This window comes from Cyanistes caeruleus, chromosome 16 (assembly GCF_971803275.1).
Source record: "Cyanistes caeruleus chromosome 16, bCyaCae1.hap1.1, whole genome shotgun sequence".
Classification (NCBI taxonomy): domain Eukaryota; kingdom Metazoa; phylum Chordata; class Aves; order Passeriformes; family Paridae; genus Cyanistes; species Cyanistes caeruleus.
This window is the reverse complement of record NC_141716.1, coordinates 15,046,594-15,058,825: the sequence shown is the minus strand read 5'-3', so window position 1 is coordinate 15,058,825 and position 12,232 is coordinate 15,046,594. Positions and strand designations below refer to the sequence as shown.

Sequence of the window (12,232 nt, the reverse complement as noted above, 5' to 3'; positions counted from 1 at the left end):
TCCGCGTGATCTATTGATCTTCAGCGGTAACAGGGACCAGGGCCAGCTTGGCAATATTCTTGTCCCTCCTTGTGGCCTCACGGCTTCAGAGCTTCTCTGAAGGATTTTCCAACACCTTTTTTGCTGTATTTCATAGATCTGTGGAATCATTAAGGTTGGAAAAGTGCTCTATGATCATTGACTGCCAGCTGTTCTCCCAGCACTGCTAAACTAAACCATGTTCCCAAGTGCCACATCAACAGGGGTTTGAAATTCCTCCAGGGATGGAGGATCCACCACTGCCCTGGGCAGCTGTTCCAGTGTTTGACAGCCCTTTCCATGAAGAAATTTTCCCTAACATCCAACCTAAACTTCCCCTGGTGTAACTGGAGGCCCTACTCCTTTTGTCACTTGTTGGGAGAAAAGCCTGACTCCCACCTGGCTCCACTCTCCTGCAGGAATGGAATCAGCAGGAGCCCTCCTTAGCTGGGAGGTGGCTCTGCCTTTTGCTGCTCCTGCCTTAGTGCCCTGCCCCTGCTCCCCAGGGACCCCAGGTGCTGCAGAGGGCCCTTCCCCTCCTCCATCCCCATCCCCTGCTGCTCCTCACACAAGCAGGCTGCACGGCTCTTTTTCATCCCTTCAAATTAACACCTACTTAAAATTCCAAAGCAAATACATTTTTAATTTCCTTAATTAAAATGATTTCCTCCTTAGAGCTGAATAATGGGATTTGAAGCACTGAAGTAATGGGGTGTGCCAGGCTGCATGGGAGCTGAGGCACTGGTGAGCACAGTGAGGTCTTGGGAGTGATGGGATCATGTCCCACCTTAGGGAGCCAGAATGAGCCAGAGCTCAGCATCCTTTGCACCTCTAGGGAGTAAAATTCACCCAAGTGGCAGCTTAAAATGATATCCCAGCAGTCACTGGTTTTCCAAAGGTTGAGGGTGATGGATTGCTCCCACTGCCTCCCCTACAGCCCAAAATGACACCCAAAGGGCATGCTGAGGGGGCTGGCCCCTTCTCACTGTGGGGGGCTTTGGGGGGGATCAGGGTCTGGGGTGAATGTGGAGGAAAATCATACCAGGACCCCAAGATGAGATGGGGTGACCTCCTCTCCGTGTGCTGCTTTAGCCCAAGATGCCTGTGCCCAGAATAACTCTGGGGTTTGGCTTTGCAGGGGTTTCTCAGCCTGGAAGTTGTGTCGGTGGGATACCAGAGAGCCGTGTGCTGGGGCTCTGGTGAACATGTGACAGGGGAGGAAAAGGGAGAATACATGATGATAATGAGTTAAAATGCATTTAACGAGCTCCTGCTGCCCTTACACACCCCAGTGCTGGGGCTCATGGATGGGAGGTTCTGCAGCAAAGGGATGGATTAGTCCCACTTGGATCTGACTGAAAGACTGCTCAAAGCACAGATTTCCAGCTCCAAACCTCCAAACCCTCTCTGCTGTTTCTGTCTGGATGCCTCCTTCCCCTTCCCAAACTCTCTCCTCTGATGTATTTGGGAGTTTTTCATGTATTTATTTAAATTAATAATAATTTACCCATTAAAATGCTGCAGATCAGTGGGTTCTTCCTGAAGGAGGAGTGTGTTTGGCTCCGGAGGGTTCATTAGCCGCATGTTGGGATTGGGGGGTGCTGTGCATGGAATGATTTGTGCACATCCCTGCCACTCGAGCCAATCCAGCCTAGAATAATTCAAAACCAATTCCATAAATCACTTATTAGTTATTACTGAAATATTTATGCAGCAGAGGTGTCTTCCTGTGAATTGTTGGGGTTTTTTGCCAGCTTTTTCTTCACGGACAAAAAAAATGTTGACTCTTGGTGCATCTTGAGTGCAAGAAGATCCAAAGTTTTGGAGTTGCCTTGCTCTGCCTGGCTGGGGTTTGAGCAGAGCCTCTCACTACAGCCCCAAGCCTGACCACAGTGTGTGTGCCTGCTCTGTGAGTAACGAGCAGGTATCCTAATTAATCCTCATTTCCAGCAGCAGCCCGAAGGAGCTGCACGATGAGCATGGTGCTGTTTGATGCAGATGAACTGTGCTTTGGTGGGAATTCAATTACCCAGCTTTTCCTTGCTGAACATAATGCATTTGGACGATACAGTAGTTCCGGTGTTAATGAGATGCATTTTCACTGCTCTGAAGTCTGTATTTCTCCCTGTACTTAGTGCACAGCATCCACATTAATTACAGTTCCAGTGGAGAAAAACCCGCAGAGTTACTACCTGCATTTTCCTCCTGGTAATAGCAGTTTCCTTACATGGCCAGGAACATTATGGATTCACTCCTCAGCCACATTTTATACCAAACAACTTGATTGTGATAGCAGGGAGAGAACAACTCTGCTTCCCTTCAGCTGCTCAGGCTGTGCTGTAAAAGGGTCATTTTCGGGGGGGGGGGGATGAATCAGATGCATTCAAGTCAGAACATCCTCGGAATAAAAGCATTTCTGGAAGTTGTTTAAAGAGGGTTTTGTGAGACATGTGGAACTCACGGCCAAATTAAACCAGCAGCTGATGGGCCCACACAAAACGGAGAATCCCCTGGGATGGGGGGCTGCAGCCAGCATGGGAAACCACAGGTATTTTATTCCAAGGAACAAACACATTTGTGCTTTGATTTCTTTTTTGGTTTTGAGAGTTTTCAAACTCCCAAGCCTGGCAGCATGGAGTTTCCCTGAGATTTCTCCAGCAGGAGTTGTGCATTAGGGGATATCCCACTGTTGGCTCCAAACCATCACATTTTGGCCACAGATGTTGTTGTCACCATCCCTGGAAGTGTTCAAAAGCCAAGTATTCGTGGCACGTGGCAATACAGTTTAGTGGGAATGCTGGTGTTTGGTTAAAATTTGGACTTGATGATCTTAGAGGGCTTTTCCAACCTTAATGATCCTGTGATTTCATGGAAAGCTGAGCAGTTTTAAGTTGTGTAAAACAGGAATTCCCAGGGAATAGCACTGCAGAGACATTTAATAAAAAAGTGAGCAGAAGTGTTGTAGCACATTGTATAAATCACTCTTTGACCTTCATTGAACACCACTGCCTCCTCACCTGTTAATAGCTGGAAATCCCTTGTAGCCTCTACTGCATCTTGGCAATTGGCATGGAAACAATTAACAGTTATTAACAGTTTTTTCTGTTAATCATTCATGTCTTTATTCAGGTATTTACACATCTCTCTTTGTTTAAATCCCCCCTCCCTCTCAGGAGTTGAAAGTGCCTGAATAGCGGGTGTGGTTAAAAATATAATGAGATGCACAAAGTCTTGGCTTCCCTGAGGAGCAGCTGTGCAGGAGGAGGGGAGAACACTGGGATCTGGGGCTGTTGTGGTGGCCATGGATGGCAGAGGGGCTTTAGGAAAAGGATTTTCACTGGGGAGAGAAATCCTCAGTCTCTGTGTCCAGCTCAGTGTATCTGGCGAAAAAGCAATGAGAAAGATCTTACCCCATTTTTTCTGTAATTCCTTTGAAAATTAACATTTCTGTTTTTCCAAATAGGCCTCTTTATTTTTATGTTTTCTCCCCCCTTTTTGATACTGGTGTTTAAAATAAAACCAGGAGCTCACCCTCTCACGCTCATGGTGTGGTTCCCTGTTTGCTGGCAGCTCCCAGCAAGATTTTCAGGGGAAACCACCTTTTTCTGAAGCTCTGAGCCCTTCTGGTGTGGTGGAGGCTTTCAAAGACAATGGAGGAGTCAAGACGTGAAAAGTCGGAATCCTTCTGAAAACCAGAGCTGTGTTTGAGCCACCTGAGCCCTGCTGCTGCTCTGCTCTTTCAGAGGTTGCAGAGCTTGTGAACAACACTTTTTGCAGCCCCAAGTACTTCCAAGTTGAAAACTAACCAGAGGATTTAAAAGAAGAGAGAATCCCTGTCCTTTTGGTACCTTCCTGGCTGTAAATGCACCTGAACTGTGTTTTTATGGTGTCACCAGCAGCAGCAACAGCTGCAAATGGGGGGAATCGTGAAGCGCAAAGTCTCTGGAAATCCTGTGGCTCCAGGAGCTTCCCCAGATGTGGAGACAGGATAAATCCAGGGTGCCTTGCACTAGATGGAGCTCCAGGACAGCTGGCTCTCCTCAGTGCCCAGCTCCTGCTCCTGCCCAGCACTGGACACAGGGAGCTGCTGGACGTGACCTGCACATCAGTGACCACCCTGCCCATCCCAGCAAAACCCTCAGGATGCCTTTAGCTGATGTTGTTTGGTGCCTTCAGGCTGGCTTGGCTGCCTGCAAAACAAACAAAAAAAAAAGTCTCAAAAATGTGAAATACCAACTCCTCTTTTCCTCTTCCATCCCTTTGGTCAGCCCCATGCTTGAGGCAGGAGCATCCCATCCCATCCTCCTGGGAATGAGGACAGAGAAGTGCTAGCAGACCTTGCCCTCAGCTCTCCTGCTGCTGGCTGAATCTGGAGACATTTACTTGAGGGTAGAGACTTCTTTGCTTCTTTAAATAAAATTTGCTGGCAAATTCTTGTGGTTCAAATTTCCCTTAAATCTGGCTTAGAAGACGCCTATGGAGGTTTAATTGGAGCTAAGAGGAAGGGCTGGGTTTGGTAATTAGGGGAGAATGAATGAAAATTCAAAATTTAAAATGCAGCAGGTGAATGGTTGTGGTGGAGCTTTTCAATACTTCTGAAGTTCTTGGGCTCTCAGTGAGATCCTGCTCTCCAGGCAGGAGTGGTTTACTACAAATTCCACTTATAAATGGTACTAAAGCCTCTGTTAAGACTCCAGAATATTGACTGTGATTATTTTTGTAGCTCTTCTGAGTACAGTGCTACTGAAGGGCTCTAGAAATGGAAGCATGATATATTAGGGAAAGGTGTTGCGCTGTACAGAGGCTGCCCAGATATCTGCTGCTGGAATGGGGAATCTCTCTGGTTTAAGGAGATACTGTCTGGTATTCAGTATGGCCCCTCAGCAGGAGAGCAGGGCTGGATAAAGCAGCTTTTGTTCTCTAATTGATCAGAGACTCCCCATGGGAATTCCACAGGGAATTGTGTCTCAACCAAAGCTCTGCTTCCAGGGAAGGCTCCAAGCCCAGCTCTGGGTTATTTTTTAGATGAAACTTTGCTGATTTTGTGGCTGTTTTTGTGGGCCACTGAAAACTTTCATGGGAACTATGCCCTGGCTGAGGATGGGGGAGGAGGGAGCTGCTCTTTGGGGTGAGGGCTGGTCACCCCTGGAGCTGGCTCTGAGCAGGGGATGGTCCCTCCGGGTGATCTCCCTTTGGCTGCTGGGGAGCAAGAGACAGAGGGGTTTTTGAATTTGGACCAAAAGCTGAGTGCCTGGGCTGGGACTTTGGCGGAGGTCCTGCTGCTCAGATCCCATCCTGCTGCAGGTGGAGGTAGGGATGAGGGAGGGCTGGAGCACCTCTGATGTGTAGAGACAGACCTGGAGAGCTGGGGAGGTTCAGCCTGGAGAAGAGAAGGTTTTGGGGAGTCCTCAGAGCCACTTCCCATGCCTGAAGTGGCCTATGAAACAGAGGAAGAGAGGCTTTTCATATGGGCAGACAGTGTCAGGACAAGGGGAATGGTTCTAAACTGAAGGAGGACAAACTTAGATTGGATAATGGCAAAGAAATCTTTTACTCTGGGTGGGCAGGCCCTGGCACAGGGTGCCCAGAGCAGCTGGGGCTGCCCCTGGATCCCTGGAAGTGTCCAAGGCCAGTCTGGACAGGGCTTGGAGCAGCTGGGACAGTGGAAGGTGTCCCTGCCATGGCAGGGGTGGGACTGGGTGACCTTTAAGGTCCCTCCCAACCCAAACCAGTCTGAGATTCCAAGAGCAGTTTCTTAATTGTGAGCACATCTGCCTTTATTGAGCTTTTGCTGGGAATTAAGTGTGAAGCTTGGTTCTGTGTCCTAAATCATCCTAGGCTTCTCTAATCCCTCCCACCTTTCTCCCCCCAAATTTAGGTCTTCAGGGTCTGTTACAAAGAGCCCCCAGCTGTCTGCCCTGCCTGAGCTTTTCTGTTCATTCTCCTGCCCTCAGCTGGGAGGAGACAGCACCTTGCAAATGCCAGATGCCCAGGATTGTGCCCTTGTGCTTTCCCACAAGCACTAAAATCTCATAAGCAACCTGCTCAGACAGGATTGCCAGCCCTGCCTCACTCACCAGAGGGGAATGGAGATTTGCATCTATTTCAGAGAGGCAGCCATGATTTTGATTCTTTTTGTGAGATTAATTGAACCATGACGAGTTTTCTGCTTCACCAGCTCCAGAGCTGTGGCTGCAGGAATTCTTCCTCCTCACCTTCTTGGAAGCAGATGGTGATTTATTCCATAGTCATGTTGGGATAATGTGTGTTTCTTTGTGTTTGGATGGTCAATAGGGAGCACTCCATCTCCATGGGATTTTAAATATCTTGGAGGACCCAAAAGCACAGAGCTGCACGTGGGGACTTTGTGTAGATTTGTGATCCTTTTTAGAGGAGCTGAGGCCATATACTAGTGACTGAAATTCAGGGGGCCATAAATAGCATATTTCCATCTGTGGCAGCTCTGACTTGGCTTGACTGTTGTTCCTGTTACTTAGAGGGAATATGGACACTTTGGGTTATTTAAACAGTCTGGAAGCTCCAAGATGGGATGGAGGAAGGAGTTCTGATAATGGAATAAACTGCCCAGAGCTTGGAAAGCAGCTGAATGTCCTCTGAAAGAAAAATAAACAGTTATTTTTAGGCTTTTCTAGTGGTTTATTTATGGAGGGAGCTCCTGCACTCTGGAGTGGGGCTTGGTTGGTGGGAAGAGCATCTCTGCCTTCATGGGAAAGTCATGTGCCATGTTTTAATGATTTTTGGTGGCGGCTGTGGGTGAAAGTCAGGTTTTCCATAGTTCAGAGCTGGAAATCTGTTTTGTGTAGTCCCAGAGATGGAAAAAGATGGAAATCGTGGGGTGGGTCTAAGATAAGCCCAGCTTTAGCACTTCCTGCTCCTCAGCAAGGTCAGCTCTCTAGTTTGGGTTTTCCAGGAGTCAAATCATACATATGAATTACTTCTTGTACAAAGTTTTCGATTGTCAACAGAGTGATTTGTGAATAAATGTTTTCATTACTTGGCTGGCTCCATGGATGGATGAATAATATCCGTCAAATAAATTATTCATCCCTTTCTCTCCTTGCCATCATCAGATAAATTCCTTGTGATTTATATTTGTTCCTTATTCATCTGGCTACGAGGAGCAGACATATTAGAGATGGGTTAGGAGCTAAATCTGCTTTATGGAACCCAAGAAGGGAGCTCTGGTTGCTGTTGTTGGGGTCTGTATCCACACAAACCTCATCCCATGGAGTGCCAGTGCCCTCTGCATGCTTGGGGTGGCTCCATGGGGAGTCCCCAAGTGCTGAGCTGAGGGCAGAGCCCTCATTCCTGACAGAAATCTGTGTTTAACAGAGGGGAGGGGGGCTTTGGTCAGTCTTCAGGGCAGTTTTTGCAGCATTTTACACAGCACAGAGGCTGCAGACCTTCCATCCTTTCCCAGGCTCCCACTTTGCACCTTCCTCAGACTGCTTTTACCCCTGACAAAGCCACACCAGCCTCCTGCAGAGCACTCCAGCAGGGATGGGAGAAGATTTTCCACCGGTGCCAGAAGGGGAGTGGAGGGGAAAGGAATTAGTTTGGCTCCTCTACAGAAAGAAGCAAAGAAAAGCATCACACAGAAGCTGACTGAAGGGACAGAGATCAGCTGCTCCTGCTCAGAAGTGACCTGATTTATTAATCTGATTTTCAAGTGTTTCACTTGAAACTGTTGATTGTGCTTTTGTTTGTTTTTTTTTTAAACTGGTGTTATTCCAGTTCTGAAAAATGCATCTATGCTTATTTTCCTTTCAAATCACTGGGGAAAGCATCTTTCAATTCCCAAAAATACCCCAAAAAAGACACAATATTCTTCAAACCATTTTCCTTCTCAAACAGTTCAGGCAGACACAAACCACAGAAGGTTTCACCTTTAAATAGTAAAAGTTGGAAATGGAAAAGGAAAAGTTACCTGGATGTAAAAAGCAGAGGTAAGAACAGATCTTATTTGGAGCTTTAACTCGAGGATGCTGTGTCAGACCTGGCTGATCCCTGTGAGGATCCCTTTCCTGGAACACCAGGAAAGCTTTGATTTTTCATTCCCAGTATCAAATCCAAACACAAGCACTGGGATGCAGCTGAAGAGAAGGAATGACAATGGAGGGAAAAGCCCTGTGGCTCAGAGGATGAGGAAGGAGCATCCTCTGCAGGGAGGGAGGAGGAAGGAAAGTGGCTCAGGGGTTTCTCCCAGTGCTCCCCAGCCCTTGCTGGTTTTCTCAGTGTGTTGTGCTGCAGAAATGAGCCCAGAGATGCTCTGGAACGATCCCATCCCTCCCAGAACACCTCACAGCGATGCCCCACACACATTTTGTGTCTGTTATGTGCAGGATCCACTTAAATGATCCACTCAGCTGCTGCAATCCATGTGTTCCCTAAAGAAAGCAAATCCCAAAGAAAGAGAATACAGCACCAAGCAGGGACCTTCCTGCCTGAAGGACGTATTGGAGTATAATTTGTGGAGTGATGGATGTATTTTATTTTTAGTAATATTTTCCCCCTCTTGTCAGCTTTCTCGTTCAGGGGACACAATCTTGGGGCCCTTTCCAATTGAGAGCTGTATTTCAGCAGGAATGGTTTGCCTTGCCCACCTGGCTGGGAGGGGGAAGGGGAAGGAGCAGGGTTTGCTCTGCTTGTTTTGTTTGGCTTTGGCCTTGGAATTCAGGGTGCCAGGGAATGCAGGAGTTCTCACTCAGCCTGTGAAGAGATCTTCCCTTTGCCCCCAAAGTAAATCCAAGCTAGCTCTGTCGAATGGAGGGGTCAGGGAGATCCTTCGAGACCAAGAAAAGACCAAAAAGGTGCTGCTTCTCCCTCCAGGGGATCGGAGGATGTTTATTCTGGCTAGCTTCCAGAAGAGAGAAGAGGCTGGGTGCCTCTTTCCCAGACTCTTTCAAACCTCGGGAGAGGGGCGGGGGGACACACAACACCAAGCCATGGGATAACGTTTCAGGGACAGGGAGGGGAGGGGAAAGACACGTCACAGAGAAACAAAGTAACTCCCAGAAATATGCACCACCACATCTGCCCCTACTTTGATATATGTAATTGAATGAAAGGTAATGAGCTTATACTACTTACTGACCCGAAGTGGCCCACCAATCCCCATTTGCAGGCTGGTGAGGGTTACTCTGGTCTGCCAACTCTATATGGTTGACGTCTGAGGTAGCTGAGATTAGCTTAACTATGCTTCTGTACAGTATTTTGCTTAGCACTCCAAACACTAACACCGTCAGCAAAACAATGACTAGCAGTGACAGAATAGTTTTCACTACTGAAGCCCACCACCCCGAGAGTCCCCAGTTTTTAAACAGTCCATTGAACCAGTCATCTGCTTCTTGCTTGACTTGTCTGATCATGCTTTTCATCTCTCGGAGCGTGGCATGGATGTTAGGAGCTTTCGATGTTAGATCCATACAGCAAAGACCCTCGAACTCCTGGCACTCGTGCCCGTGGAGCAACAGGAGAAAGTCTATTGCAGCACGGTTTTGAAGTGTCGCCTGCCTGGTAATTTCCTCATCTTCTAGGAGGGCACTTATGGCATTAGATGTTAAATTCGCTTGTTTTACCACCCAGCATTCTAGGTGTCCCAATTCACCTAGAGCCTTAGCTGCAGCTACCCAGGGAAGGAAAATGGATGCAGCAATCCTTTTTTGATTTTGACCAATGGAAAATCTCTGAGTCACAATTTTCATCATCTAATTTTGTAGCACTTCTCTTTTGAATTCTTTTTGTCAAATTGTTTTTATGGGTCCACTCGCCAATTAATGTTTGCTTGGGCGCTAACAGTGATAGACGCCCTATGGTACACGGCCCTCCGAGGAGACGGGATGGAATTCCTGCCCATGCACGGTCCCAACAAATGAGGAACAGTCCTTTGGGGAGGCTTTTGGGATGTGTATGAGCTGAAGAGTGCACTTTGATGTAGCTTAGTACACGGCACCACCTTTTTGCTGTGAACTCTTCTCGATGTTGTACTATATGGTGGAATGTTTCTTTATGAGTTGGAGGACTGACCCTAAAGTGTACACAGTATGATGCTGGGGAGGAACCCAGTAGCTCTAACTCCTGGGGTTCCTGGGTTGCCTTAGGAAAATGGGGCAGCCACTCTTCTACTGGGTTTCTTAACTCTGCTTCTACATGAGTGCTGTGTAGTTTATTATCTGCCTCAGGAGTCAGTGTACTAAAGCTGTGTGTGAATTCATCATGCTGCAAGGGAATTCCTACCAGGCAGGTAGACATAGGGTTTTTTGCTGCTGCAGTCGATAGACATATGTTTTCCTGTTGGAGTGTTTGTGCCAGGGTCACCCAGATGTTCTGGTGTGGCTGTGGGACGATCCAGGCTGCTGTCAGGCTGCTCAGTGCGAGCAGGATGACAGCAGGGTTAAGGCTCATCATGGATTTGAGTAAGAGGTAGGTTATTTCTAAAAAAAAGGAAACAGACATTCTTTAAAACATATTCACAGTTATAGTATGCAGGTCAGAGGCTAGAGAGGTTTCTTCTTGCTCTCTTCAGCGGCGTCTTCTCTTGGAAGTGACAGCCACTTGCTTCTCTTCTCTTCTTGCTGGTGCTGGATTCTTTGGAACAAAAGGTTTTACCCATTTCTGAGGGATCCATCGGGGGCCTGAAGGGGTGGATACACACGCATAACCTCGCCCCCAGGTGACAAGTTCATAGGGACCCTTGGTTTGCCAAGTTTCAGGGTCCCTGATTAACACCGGTGGATGCTGTGACAATTTAAACTGATCACCACTGTTAAAATGCCGAGTTACAGGAGGATTCATGTTTTCAAATGAGCAGTTTAGGAAATTATTAGTAAACAGAGCTTTACAGAGTTTCTGCTGGGGAGACATCCACACTGCTTTGCTACCTTGCCTGGCTAGGACTTGTTTGAGCGTCTGGTGTGTACGCTCGATTACAGCTTGACCTGTGGGGGAGTGGGGGATGCCAGTTTTATGTTCCACTCCCCACTGCTGGACAAATTCCAGGAACTCCTTGGATTTATATGCTGGGCCATTATCTATTTTAATTTCTTTAGGGATTCCCAATACAGAAAAGGCCTGTACTAAGTGTTGTTTAGCATGCACAGACTTTTCTCCTGCATGAGCAGAGGCATACACCACTCCTGAGTATGTATCAATACTCACATGTACATACTTAAGGCGACCAAAACTGGGAATGTGAGTGATATCTGTTTGCCACACCTCACAGCTCTTAAAGCCTCTGGGATTAACCCCGATGCCTAATGATGGCACTGCCTGAAGCTGACAATTGGGACAGGTAGCCACGATGGCTTTGGCCTGATTCCGTGTCAGCTGGAACTGACGAATCAGTCCTGGCACATTTTGATGATATTGCTGGTGACTTATTTTTGCCTGCTGAAACACATCAGGGAGACATACCTTTTCGGCTGGGGCAGCAAGGGAATCAGCCTTCCGGTTCCCCTCAGCGATTTCACCTTGCAATGGGGTGTGCGATCTTATATGCATCACATAGAAAGGTTGTTCTCTATTCGAGACCAAGTAAATCAGTTTTGAAAGCAATCTAAAGAGATGCTCGTTCTCAATGTCCTTGAGAACTGCCTGTTCCGCTCTGGACACCACTCCTGCTACGCAGGCTGAGTCAGTAACTAAATTAATTGGTTCTGAAAATTTTTCAAAGGCTCTCACGACCGCAGCTAGTTCAGCTATCTGGGGTGACCCCTCTACAAACTCAACATCAGCTTCCCAAAGCTGAGTCTGTGGATTTCTCCAAGTCATCACCGACTTGTGGGATGTCCCAGATGCATCAGTGAACACTGTGAGAGCCTTGAGTGGCCTCCGGCTCCTTTTCTCATGAGGAATGAGATGGAATTCCTCACGAAACAATTTGTGTGATGGTGCATGAACTGAAATTTGCCCACTATAGCTGTCCAGAGCTAACTGGAGGTTAGCATTGCTCTGCAGCAGATGCTCAAACATCTCTTTGGTCAGTCTCTCAGGGGAGTTTTTGCCTTCTCCAGAGAGCCTGACTGGGAGGTGAATATACATAAAGTCACAACCTGCCAGTTCTTGCACCCTTACTCTGGCCTTTTGAATCAGCTGAGCCATCAGCTCTTGTGGCTTGGTGATAGTCCTGGGTCTTTGATAAGAGAAGAAAACCCATTCTATTATTAAGAGTGGGTCCCTCTGCCCCTCGGCCCAC

The 12,232-nt window shown here is 47.5% G+C and overlaps 2 protein-coding genes and 1 pseudogene across 2 annotated transcripts in view; 1 reads left to right on the top strand and 2 right to left on the bottom strand.

Annotated features, from left to right (window-relative positions):
- The window catches only part of LOC147650267 (maestro heat-like repeat-containing protein family member 7), a 285,583-nt gene that overhangs the window by 24,528 nt on the left and 248,823 nt on the right, over positions 1–12,232 (bottom strand). The window lies entirely within an intron of this gene.
- LOC147650270 (maestro heat-like repeat-containing protein family member 7) overlaps positions 1–12,232 on the top strand; it is a 226,296-nt gene that overhangs the window by 8,501 nt on the left and 205,563 nt on the right. The gene's annotated exons all lie outside the window — the stretch shown is intronic.
- On the bottom strand, positions 9,126–11,162 carry LOC147650274 (uncharacterized; annotated as a pseudogene).